Here is a 12,532-nt window from a genome sequence, read left to right as displayed (position 1 = left end):
AGGCTTACTTCAGAATAGCCACAGATGTTGACCAGGAGTCTCAGAGAGCCAGTGATGAGGAGAGAAGAAGCCTCTCCAGCTGCAGGGAGTGGGTCATCCTTCATAACACCTCTGATAGAGATGTCCAAGATGAGCAGGTCCTGGAAATGCTCAGCAGCTACCTTTCAGGCCCAACTTCCACAGCATAGCAGTGCTTCACACTAGCAGGAAATTCACCAAGTGGAATAAAAATTAAATAAAATAGGGATCACAGATCTTAGGGAGGAAAAAGGAAATTTCTCTAAAGATGGAGAAGAGAGGTGGGAAAAATTTGTTCAGTATCTATAATTGTTTGGCACATACTAGATACTGTGATTTTCTTCTGATAGTCTTCTTTTGAGGCAGGGCCTCATGTAGCCAGGTCTAACCTAGAGATCATCTGTCTGCCTCCACCTCTCAAGTGCTAGGATTATGGGCATATTTTAGCATACTTGACTTCAACTACTTTTTTCTATAAAATACTGTGTATTTACTATATATATATATATATATATATATATATATATATAATTATTTTATTTGAAATTTCATTCATGAATGTCCTGTGTTGTGATCAAATCCACCCTATTACCTCCCCTCAACCTCCTCCCCTATCTGCCACACCACTTCTCCTGTGCTCTCTTAAAAAACAAAACAAAACATTGAGTATGTATACACAGAAACAATGATTACAGTAGTCAATGTCTCACATGTACCATTTTACTAATATTTTTGTGTGTGATTAGCGCAATTACCACTAAGCCTTAGGTAGGTAAAGCATGATAATTTCATTCAAAGTTACACAAATTTAAAAATGTCAAAATATACAGATCACTTCAAAAGACCTGTCTTTGTCCTAATCTGGCTGGTAGACATCACACTAAACTTTTTAATAGTGTACTTTCATAGATTTGATAGTCTGAATTTTCCTTTCAGGCTGTTCCACAGATGTGTGATTAAAACTTGAATTAAAGAGCACAACTACATTAGGGTAGACAATAGCTCTCCTTTTACCATCCTTGTAGTCAACGCTGATGAGAACCAAACCTGCCAGCTCTCTTTCTCTTGACTTAGAAACACACAGGTGCTCCCGACACGAATAGCTTTATGAGAGCAGTTTCTTGAGGAACTTGGCCTGTCTTACTGTTGAAGGAGGCAGCACTAACTCACACTGGATTTTACTAGAGCATTTATGACCACGGCAGCATTGTCTAGTCTGTTGGCCCAGTCCGTAGATAGTAGCAAGCCAGCTTGTTTCCACACCCACTGCAAATTACTTTTTTTTGGAATAAATTGCCTGTCTGATAACATATTATTACTCAATTAAGCTCTTGTGGCAATTGAGAACCCTCAGAAAGGAGTTAGAAGAATGTCAGTGACTGTGTGAGGCAGTTGCTAAGCTGAATTTGGGTCTTTACAGAGGATGTGGAATGGGGTTAATCCAAGAACCACACAAGGAATAAAGATAGAGGTTCAGTTTTCATTTGCCTGTCTAAAATATTTGTAGTCAATTCTTTTGAATGCTCATTGTTTCTGCAGTGAGACCAATACCTCTGCTACTACAGAGGAACTGAGATTCCAAGAATTAACTTGGAATCTATAAAATTCCTACAGTTCTTTAGTGGTAAAGAATGGGACCTCTTGATTACTGAATTATATGTGTGAAGTGAGGAAGAAAAGACTCAGAAATACGAAAGATGAAATACAAGCAACCAGGAAATTAAGTATTTTTAGTAAGAGAATTGGAAACATCAGAAGGCAAAGTTTTTAGGCAAGAAAGTGAGGGGTTAGATGCAGGCTAGATTGGAGTTTATGGCCAAATTTCAGCTGGGCCTCTCCACAGAAGCAACAAGAAAAGGAAAAGATGAAGTGAAGGGGGCAGGTGAGAAATGTGAAAATCCTCACAGGCGAAGTCTGAGGGAGAAAAATAGAATCGTACAAGAAGAGATTCATGTGTTCAGATATGAAGCTTAGAACATGCTAACACTTCCTGTTTACAAATCAGTAAAGTGGACCAGCTTAAATTAAAGGCAAAAATAAGATGCAGGAGAATACATCATCAATCAAAAGGAAGGTGACAAGTGAAAAGTTCAGGAAGCTAGGCTGGGTGGCAGGAGGGTCTCAAGTTTGAGATCAATCTGAGCTCCATAAATGCTGCAAGAAAAGAACAGAAAAAGAAGAGGAAAGAAAAAGAGAATAGGAGAAGGAAGGAATATTTAAAAGTGTTTTCAAATGAAGATGAGATAACATCAATTTCTAGCTGAGAAACATTGGACAGAAAAAAAACAAGTATGCAACAGAGAAGGATAAAAAAGTTCTTTCTCTCCACAATTTCCTCCATTTGTGTTTTCTTTAATTTTTCCAATTCTATCTTCAGATCTTGAGCCGTTTTGTTGATTTCCTCCACCTGTCTGACTGTATTTTCCTTCAATTCCTTCAGCTTTGTTTGAACAATCCTCTGTTTCTTTTATTTCTTTCAGTGATTTAAGTATTTCCTCTCTAAAGGCCACAAACTGTTTGGCTGCAACTTCCTGTTTTTCTTTATGGATGGCCATAATCTGTTTGTCTTTATCTTCCTCCATTTCTTTATGGATGGCCATAATCTGTTTGAGTTTATCTTCCCCTAAGTCTTTACACATTTTATTTGTTTACTCTACTATCCTCTTCATAAGCATAAGTCATCTTCTTGAATTTCAGTTATGCTGGGGTGTTCAGGGCTACTTGCCCCTCGATAACTGGGTTCTGGAGATGCCATATTGCTCTGTTTTTGTTGGTTGAGCTTGTACGCTGGCCTCTACCCATTGAGCTATCTTAGGTGCTGGGTGTTAGTTTCTGGTGGTTCCTGTGGTGGAGAGAATCCCCTTGGCAGGAAGATGATTTTTCCTGAAGGAATCCTCCTCAGCTTTTTGGGTATAATCACTGGATAGCCAGTGTTTTTCAGGAATTGTTACAGCTCACCTCAAGCGTAGAGACCTGAGTGGTAACTGTGGTCTTTGTTAGTCAAGGGGGCTCTCCTTTCACCCTGAGAAGTCCTGGAGACAGCTGCCCTGCTTCTAGGTTTCTTGCTGTAACTGTTGCTGTAACCTGTGTGTCCCGTGATTTGGTCAGTTTTGTTAGGGATAACTGGTTGCCCCTTGGAGCAGTATCGGGGGGTTGATCTCCGGGATCCCGGGCTTCTGTAGGCCTGAGGTTGGGGCTTTGTGCCCCAGTTCCCAAGCAGTAGTCAGTGGCAGGTGAGCCCTGCTCTCATGCATGCAGCTGGAGGCTAGAGTCAGGAGCCTGTGGATAGCTAGAAACTTTTCCGGAACTAAGTGTCGTAGGGTAGGGCCAGATATTTCCCCCACCATGGGGTTTTCTCCCAACAGGAAGGCCCAGTCTGTGATGTTTGGGTTGGAGGGTAGAGCGTGCAGGCGCTGGCGGGTGGTGGCTCCAAGCTGGTGACTGGGCAGGAACCTGATAACGTTTCCCGGGAACTTTCCAGTGTGTGCTGGTGGTGGGGGAGGGGTCAGCTGAGTGCTCTAAGCTGTTTCCCTCCCTGTGGGGTTTTGACAGAGGCTCCCAGTCTCTGATGCCCTGGGGCGCACAGTTCTATCTGTGACGGATACTGGGGCACAGGGCAGGTCTCTGGGCTGGCCACGTGTGCCTAGTAGTCTGCAAACCTTTTCCAGGGGTAGACTGGGTGACCTGAAGGCAGTCCCTGTTTGCTTCCTTCCCTGTGGGGGATTTTCTCCCAACAGGGAAACCCAGTCTCTGGTGCCCTGGGGCGCACAGTTCTGTCTGTGATGGAAAGTTGGGTGCGCAGCAGGTCTCTGAGCTGGCGGCTGGAGCCCCACTCAGGGCTAGTGACTGTGCACCCGCAGGTCTGTGGGACCTTTTCCAGGGAAAGACTGGGTGACCTGAGGTCAGTCCCATTTCCTTCCCTCCCTGTGGGTTTTTCTCACGACTGGTACTCCCAGTCTCTGGCGTTTTTGTGCCCACTGATCAGCCTGGGAAGATGATCAGCACACGCAAGTGTGTGGCCCTGGTCTGGCGACCAAGTGCCTGCGCGGCCCAGGATCTCTGCCGGGTTCTGGCTGGGTGACCTGAGAATGGACCCAACTGATGCCCACACCTTGGAGTTTCCTCTCACCTGGGAAACACGATCTCTGTTGTTTTAGGGTCCAACTTCAAATGAAGGGCCTTTCCTTGAAACTCATTGCATATATTGAATTTCTGTGGGTATTTGATCTTACACACTTTCAAATCTTATCTGTGTGGTTTGGGGTAACACTATGACTTTCCCTAATTACGTTAAATATGCCTTTAGTTTAGCAGTGTGTTTCTGATAAATGTGTATAAATAATAATATCATTAGCTGGCTGAATGCATTCATTCTTGTTCGTTAACATCAGACCCAGTTAGGGTATCAAACAGGCTGGTAATGAACAAGGAAGTCATGAACATAGCATATCACTTAAGAGTACAGAAGCTGTACAATGAATTGACTTTTGTGCAAATTAACGCCCATATTCCTTATGAGTTTCCTTGTCTCTACCATTTTGTTTTTATTTTGGACTAAGGTTTTGCTCCAGCTACAGGCAATAAGAGAGAGTATTCTTTGTTTACAGGTGCATTGCTAGGTAAAAATTAAGATAAGATTAGCTTTTAAATGACATTATATGCCAAAAATTCTAAACTATAGTAAGGAAAATATTTTCTTCTGGAAAAACTTTTGCAAAACTAATTTCTAACAAGTATATTCTGCTGTTAGTTTTCCCTAACACGGTGTTGATATGAATGTCAGCTTAGCATAGTTTCATTATTTGTCCATGAGTAAATGGATTGCTATGTGGATGCTGAGCCTGGAACACCCAGTTGTATCCTTGGTCCTTGACTCTGTACAACCATTCACTTAGAGAGCAGGTTTGGAATATTTAGCCTCTTGGGCACTTGTTTTAAGTGCAGAGTGAGACACTTCCTTGTGCACTCGCATTAAAATAGGAGATTCTAAATGAAACTTGTTCATATCACAGTTGTGTGTATGAGAATACAGGACTTACAGCATTTGGTTCAGCTGTTATAGGACAAATCACCCTTTGAGTCCTGTGGAACTCACTCACTTGGCAATACTCTTCCATGTTTCTTTCTCTGCTATTCAAACAATACATATTCAGTTCCCTACTAATTTCATGTGGCAATTTCTTAGTTTTATTTAATTGTCGATTTGACACACATAGTATAGAATCATCTGAAAGGAAAGCCTATACTGGGGAGCTAACTGCCTAAATCATCTTGATGTTTGGGTACATCTCTCTTGTACCTCTTATTAATTAATAGAGGAGGAAACAGCCAATTGGAGGTGGCACCATTCATAAGTAGGTGCTCCTGGACTATAGAAGGCAGCTAACTAACATAAGCTTATGTGCAGCATTTTCTGTGGTTCCTGTTTCAAGTTCCTACCTTGAGTTCCTGCTCTCACCTCCCTCATTGATGGACCCTAAGCCACTTTTTGTTGAAATGTTGTATTAAAACGACAGAAAGGGACCTAGAAAGGTAGTTTTTGTTTTTGTATTTAGGCCATGTCTGTTTGTGATTACTATTAGAAGGAGTGTTAGGTCACAAGCGTTACAGAAAAGCATGCACTCTGAATGTCAGCTCTCCTTTGTACTCCACTGCTGTGGACATTTGAGTTGAGCAGCTCTGTTACTTTGCCCTTAGGATGTCTAGAGAGAACAGGACAAATAGATACACATCAGCTACCACAGTGTTTCCAAAGTGCAACCAGAGATGTTGATGAACCATCAGGAAATATCTGAAAGAGCACAGCAGGGTAAGAAGTGACTTATAATCTGCACATGGTCATCTGGACCATTTTCCTAGACACAAACAGAAATGGAGGGTTTGTATAAGTAAAGATGATAAATTAAGTGGCATTCCTGATAGAGGGAATACCCTAGACAGTTTCAGAGAAGGAAATGACAGATATGGATAAGGACCAGTGAGAGGATAGTGGGAAGTGTTTAGCTACACTGATCACAGGCTCTCTGGGGAATATGTACCAAATGTGTGTGCCTGAGCCCTTCTTGTGAGCATTTAAGTGAGGTCACCAGGGCCTCTCAGTCTCAGTTATGTTTTTACTTTCACCTCACAAAGGGATTTTAATTTCAGTCTTCTTTGAAAACCACTTTACAGTGAAAGAAAGACATTAAGTGTTTAAGATGTAGGAGCTGAAAGCATTCATTTTCACACTAAGTAGCTGAACTCTGGTGCTGAGTCAGCAGTTAAGAACACTTGTTCCTCTTGCAGAAGAACTGAGTTTTGTTCTCAGCACCCATGTCAGGCAGATCACACCCGCTGGAACTTCATCTCCAGGGGATGAGACTCTCTCCTTTGGCCTCTGGACAGACCACATGTACACTTGCAACATACACACAGAAAGACAAAGAGAGAGAGAATTATAAATAAAAATATGTTAATTGAAAAGAGTCTATTTATTTGCCAGTGGAAACTCATTTGCTTTATACTTTCAGTACATTAGCTTTGGAGGAAAAAAAAAATCATCCTGTATGATTTTGTTGTTGCTGACGATGCTTTCGGATGTTCTCATTTGCATCTGTGTCATTGATAATCACTACTGTTATTTTTGGATCATCTAGAGGATGGTCCTAGAAGATAACTTCCAAATGATGAAAACCTAAAGGAAGAAAAGCAGGAACTTCATAAAACATTTAAGAATCACAAGTCGCATAGGTATTGAGCTATTACTGTCAATTCATGGTCATTTCTACAAAATTACTGTAAGATACCTTTTTTTGTTATTGTTGAGAAAAAAAATCCCTATAATCCATGAGACAGAGACACTGCCTCAAACAGAAGTCTTTTATTTTAATTAGATGGCAAGTTTCATTGGCCAGAAACTCAGGGCCAGTATTTTTATACAGCTGGGTTGCCAAATAAAATACAGCACACTTAAACATATTTGAATTTCAAACAAAAATGAGTCATTTTTGTTTAAGATTTTGGGATTAAACATAGTTTGAAAAGTGACATGTTTATTTGAAATTCAAATTTAACTGGTGTCTTTTATCATTATTTGTTATGTCATGAAACTTCTGCCTTGTAACTTGCTAAGCCAAGAAATACTCAACAGAAAATAAGGGAAATTGTAAGTGACTATGTTTCAAGGTACGAAAAAATATATATACCAAACATTGAAATGTTTGAAAATGTTGAAAAGCGGATATGACTACAAAAAATTTATGTTTACAATGACAAACAGCCAAGACAATATGGTACCAAGAGCCCAGATAGCCCATTACAGCAAGCCCTAGGTATTTCAACACAGCTGAAGCATAGGCAAATGATCATAAATCCAATTTTATGAAGATGATAGAGGCCCTTAAAGAGGAAATGAACAAATCTTTTAAAGAACAGGCTGTGGAGACTGAAGATTGAATTGGCATCCATGCCAACCTCCTTTTTGCCAGTTGAAAGAATTTGGGCAAACTCACAAAATACATATACTTTATGAGTTATGCCATTGCTGCCAAATAAAATATGTATACATAAAATATCTATATAAATTTATATAATATAAATTTATGTATATAACATAATAAATATATCTGTATATATACAAAATGTTATACTGTCTACTTTAAAAATAAATAATAAAAAATTAAAGAATATTAAAAACAATTTGTGTTTAGTTCTGTGGTAGGTCTGTGTGCTGGGTACACAAGGTTAAAGTTCATATTCTTCTACTCAATTTGAAACAATGTTCCTGTTTTAAGTAACCTTCCAGGATCATGACCCTTGCTATTCAGGGGAGTCCTCCTGCTGCAGTAGCCCTGGAACCAGGAGCTGGTTAGAAGTGTGACTCCTAGGCCTCCCAGACACAGGTTTCCCTTGAGGTTGGTGGGGTCATATTGAGACATGAAGATTTAAATACAAAGCATGCAAACATGCTTAAAAGAAGAAATCATAAAATATTTTTTATTGAAAAGGAAAGAAACAAACAAAGAGAGAAAAGGAAGGAAGGGAGGGAGGGAGGGAGGGAGGAAGGAAGGAAGAAAGGAAGATAGGAAGGAAGGAAGGAAGATAGGAAGGAAGGAAAGAGAAGGAAGGAAGGAGGGGAAGAAGGAGCCCAGAGAGCACTAGGTGAGGATGCATTAGTGAAAAGAGACCATGGTGTTACAGGTTTTGAAGAGGAAAGTTAGCCGAAACCAACCCCTCTGTACTTCAGTTCCTTTCATTTTCCAGATGAGAAAAGCTAACAAAGGACCCACGTGCCTTTGCCTAAGCCCTGTGTTTGGAGGTGACCCCCATTTTCCACTTTCTATGCTCATAGGAAAGCAAAACGAAATAGAAAGACCCTGATTTTCCATTTATCAAGGAGTGTTGTGTATGCAGGTGTCTTCTATGTGGGCCACAAATTCACATTTACCCTTTTCTTTAACGTAAGTGCAGGTTATTTCCTTTCCAGGGCTATTTAAGCCTGCAGATAGCCCTGTCTGTTTGCTCTATGTACCTGAGGACTGGTCTCCAGCCCCAGGTCTCTAGCACACTGCAAGCTGAATGTACTCTACATGTTTGTTTGTGGATATTTAAACTAATTTTCTCACCATGGACCATTGGGATAGATTTAAATGACTATTCAACTAATAGTACTGAAGGAGTGAGTAATTAAGGAGAATTCGTGCTTGTCTGACATACCCCAGTGCGCACATCACTGTGAACATTTTCTTCTGAAAGTGCTTAATCACATAAATTCTCAGAAATGAAACTAACGGTCACCCATGCATTGTATCCTGTCGTGTCCGAGGGCATTACACCCTGGGTGTCTATAATGGATTCATGCTACATTCTGGTTTGAATTTGGGGGTTTCAGAGTGCATTCTGCATTGCCAGGAAATGATCTTGTGGTCATGGCCAGTTCCCACAACACTCTGAGGCATACAAAGGTAGTCTCCTGGAGAAAAGGGGGTCAGGACCTAGAGGGGACAAATGCTCCACAAGACCAGCAGAGCCAGTTAGAGAGGCCTGAGGAGGCTGAGGCACAACCAAGAACAACCCATGGTCTGGACCTAGGGCCTCTACTTGTAGGAAGCCAATGGAGATCTCAGGCCTCTGTGGGCCCACTAGTTAGGGGAGGAGGGGATATCTCTGACACAGACTCTGTTGCCTGCTTTTTGAGCACTTCCTCCTGATGGGACTGACCTACCAGGCCACAGGGGAGGAAGATGAACTTAGTCCTCAAGTGAATAGATGAGCTGCTGCAGACAGGCACAGAGAAACAACTCCAGAGAAAACTAATGCATATAGTTTCCTCATACATTTAAGAAGTCTATAATGAACCAAGACAGGAGGAACATAATTAAATAATCACAACACAGAGGTATTATTATTGCTGTTGATACTATCTTTCCGAAGACTTTAAAGTGAATCAAGAAGGCAAGAATAAAGATTCTTCAAGCCTTGAAAGGGACAGTAGATACTAATTTGAAGATAGGAAAACAAAAGTCCAGATCAGCACATGTTTTATTCACCGTAGTGTGGTTTTGTGATATGGAATACCATTGCCTGTGTCTTTGTGAAGGTCTTCTAAAGGGACAGCAGCTGTTTGGCAGTTTTTACTGTTCTTTGGAAGTTTTAGTCATGAAATAGAGAAAATGTGAAAATGCAAAAAGTAGAAAGAAAAAGAATAAATTTCTTATATTCCAAACCCAGTTGATTTGGTTCATATATTATGCATGCTAAAAATACATCATAATTTTTTGGCATTTTATTAATGAAGCAAAGTTTATAGTGTGGAATTTTCCCTTTCTGGCATTCTGTCAGTGCTAAAAAAATATTTCAAACATTCAAGCTTTAAGTTTTCAGTTTATAATTATTTAACTTATATGTATTTTAACATATTACTATGAGAAATGCCGTTTCTTTGAATTAACTCAAAGAAGGAAATATAAGATTTTAGTTTTCTACAAATGAAAAATATCTTGGATAATTTTTGGTTGTGCTGTATCTAACTTACTCATCTTTACTAATGAAATTTTGGTGGGTGATGAACAACTAAATAAGCAAGTTGTGTATGCCATGGGACGTCAGGGGATTCCAAGTCTTGATTAGGAATTTCTGCTTTTGATCCTAAAATGGGTGATAATAAATCGAGGAAAAGAATTTTTATGAATATGTTTTAAAAAAATCTGATAATAAGCTGGGGAGGATCTCCAAGATAGCACACTGGCCAGCATGTGCAAGGCCTCGGGCTCTTTACCAGCACTAAAAAAACAAAACAATAATTTCTGAAAGGAAGTTTGTGCTGTGTTTATTCTGCCCAGGATTTTGTGCTATTGTGAGGATGCTATGATGAGCTCAAACACGATAAACACCACCAGCAATCCCACTCTTTTCATATAAAAGGGAGTTGTTAACTTAAAGTTCGTTACATGAAGAGTACAGATGTTGTTATTAATATTACACTTTAAGTGGAAGATGAAAGTAAAATCGTGTCCACAAATATTGGCTGAGGTATGTTTAAGCTACTGAATTTTAAGAAGTAGTTTTGATGGTGGCAAAAACAACTTCGTAAATAAAGAGATTCCATGTTAATCTCAGCTGATGTTTCCTAGTTTTTCTAGTTTGTGGAAAACGCCAATGATCACCTAGTGTAAGGCATAAAAATATACTTAGGAGAGTTTAGTAACAGGCAACTTTCATGAGTGTCATCCTCAGCATGCTTGTCACCTTTCTAATGAAGAGTCCCTTGAGCATGACATCTTTATGTATGATGTATGGGCATTAGATTGTGGGGCTGCCCTTGGCAGCAGGACCCACAGGCCATTATGCTTTTTCCCCCTTTAGAAAAAGACAGATAAGAAGCACAGAACTAATGATGCTGCTTGCCTAGGGAGGTCATGGCTTTAGAGAGCCCCAGGTCTGAAGCCATGGAAACCAAATGGTAACTATAAACAGTAAGTCCCAAGGCTCCTAGTCTTTTCCTAAAATAGGCAGTAACCATAAATTCCAGAGAGACACTCAGCACATGCCTGTCAAAGGTGGTCTTCAGGGCCACGGTAGGCTCCTCTTCTGCTTTGGGCTGCTCGCCATAGTAGGGTATTTTTTTAATTTATCTCATTTTATGGCCTGATCCCAACCCCCTCCCTCCTCCCCTGCCAGTCCCACCCTCACGCAACCCTCCCCTCCACTCCCCCTTTTACTCCTCAGAGAGGAGGCCCCAAAGAATACCAACCTGCCCTAGCACCCCAGGCTGCACCCTTGCTCACTGAGAAGAGACAAGGCACCCGGCTAGGCGAAAGGGATCCACAGGCTGAGGACAGGGTCAGAGACAGTCCCTGCTTCCAGTGTTAGGGGAGCAAGGGAAACACCCCTCCATTGCTGGTTCGAGCACAAACTTTCACAACCACTGTGAAATTAATCTGGAAGGGCCCCATGGTAGTTTTCATGTCTTCTTTTGGGTGGCAGGGAGCTTTCCTGTCACTTACCTCATAAGATTTAATCAGCTAATTAACATCAGACCTCTGACCACATGGTGCTATGATGACAGTGAATAATGTTATTAGTAAGCAGAATATAATTACCTCAACTCGCATTTTTTTCCAGAACCTAAAATTAATATGCATTCCTGTTTGACGCAAAAATATGTCCCTCACAGCCACTAACCATTGATGACGACATGTCATTAGCAAATCTAGCAAGAGCAAAATACCAGGTGCCACTGTCTGTACGCTGGTATGTAACCTTTTTTTTTCATTAAAAGTCTTTACATAGGAATAAAATTCCCTCAATATTTATTGCCTTATTTATGCCAAAATTTCGGGCACTTTGATAAATGGAGTAATCATTTCTAGTGTCACTGTGGCTATGAAGTGCATTTTAGTGTCTTCTGTAGCTGTAACTTAATAATTCATTTCAGCACATCTATTTCGAAATCGCAGTGGGTTTATTTGATAGACAGAGCACTGGAGACAAAAGCTCTTCTTGTCAGTACAAATTGCCTGTGTTTTCGACTTAGTGTCCACCATGCAGTATTATCTTTATAGACTAAGTTTGTTCGCAGCCTTTGGTGATGGCTCCCGTTTTTAATATTTGCTATCTTTAATGTTTGGACATAAAATCATAAATAAATGTGCTTAGTTTAATAAACGCTTTCTCAAGACCAGTGATATTTCCTCTGTCTTATTTGCTAGGAAGTCTAGCAGCTAATTAAAGCCACATTCCTAGGAATGGTTAGAGAATTTTATGGCTGTACTTTATTAGTAAATTAATGACAAAGGAAGTGATGTTGGCATTGACTTCTAGAAAAGAGAATCATATATCAGAGGCACATATGGAAGTCACACCTTTAATCTCGGCTCTTGGAAGATACAGGTAGCCATTTCACAAGTTCCAGGTGAGCCTGAGCTTCATAGTAAGATTCTGTCTCACAAAAAAATGTGAGGCTTTTTTTATTTATGAATTTTAAGGAGCTGGAGAGATGGCTCATCATAGGAACACTTATTTTTTTTGTAAAGAA

The 12,532-nt window shown here is 40.3% G+C and overlaps 1 protein-coding gene across 1 annotated transcript in view; it reads left to right on the top strand.

Moving 5' to 3' along the window:
* The window catches only part of Plxdc2 (plexin domain containing 2), a 436,538-nt gene that overhangs the window by 418,438 nt on the left and 5,568 nt on the right, over window positions 1-12,532 (top strand). The gene's annotated exons all lie outside the window — the stretch shown is intronic.

This window comes from Psammomys obesus, unplaced genomic scaffold (genome assembly GCF_907164565.1).
Source record: "Psammomys obesus unplaced genomic scaffold, mPsaObe1.curated_primary_1811, whole genome shotgun sequence".
In the NCBI taxonomy this organism is placed as follows: Eukaryota; Metazoa; Chordata; class Mammalia; order Rodentia; family Muridae; genus Psammomys; species Psammomys obesus.
Note: the sequence above shows the minus strand (reverse complement) of the source record. Positions and strands in the feature narration are given on the sequence as shown.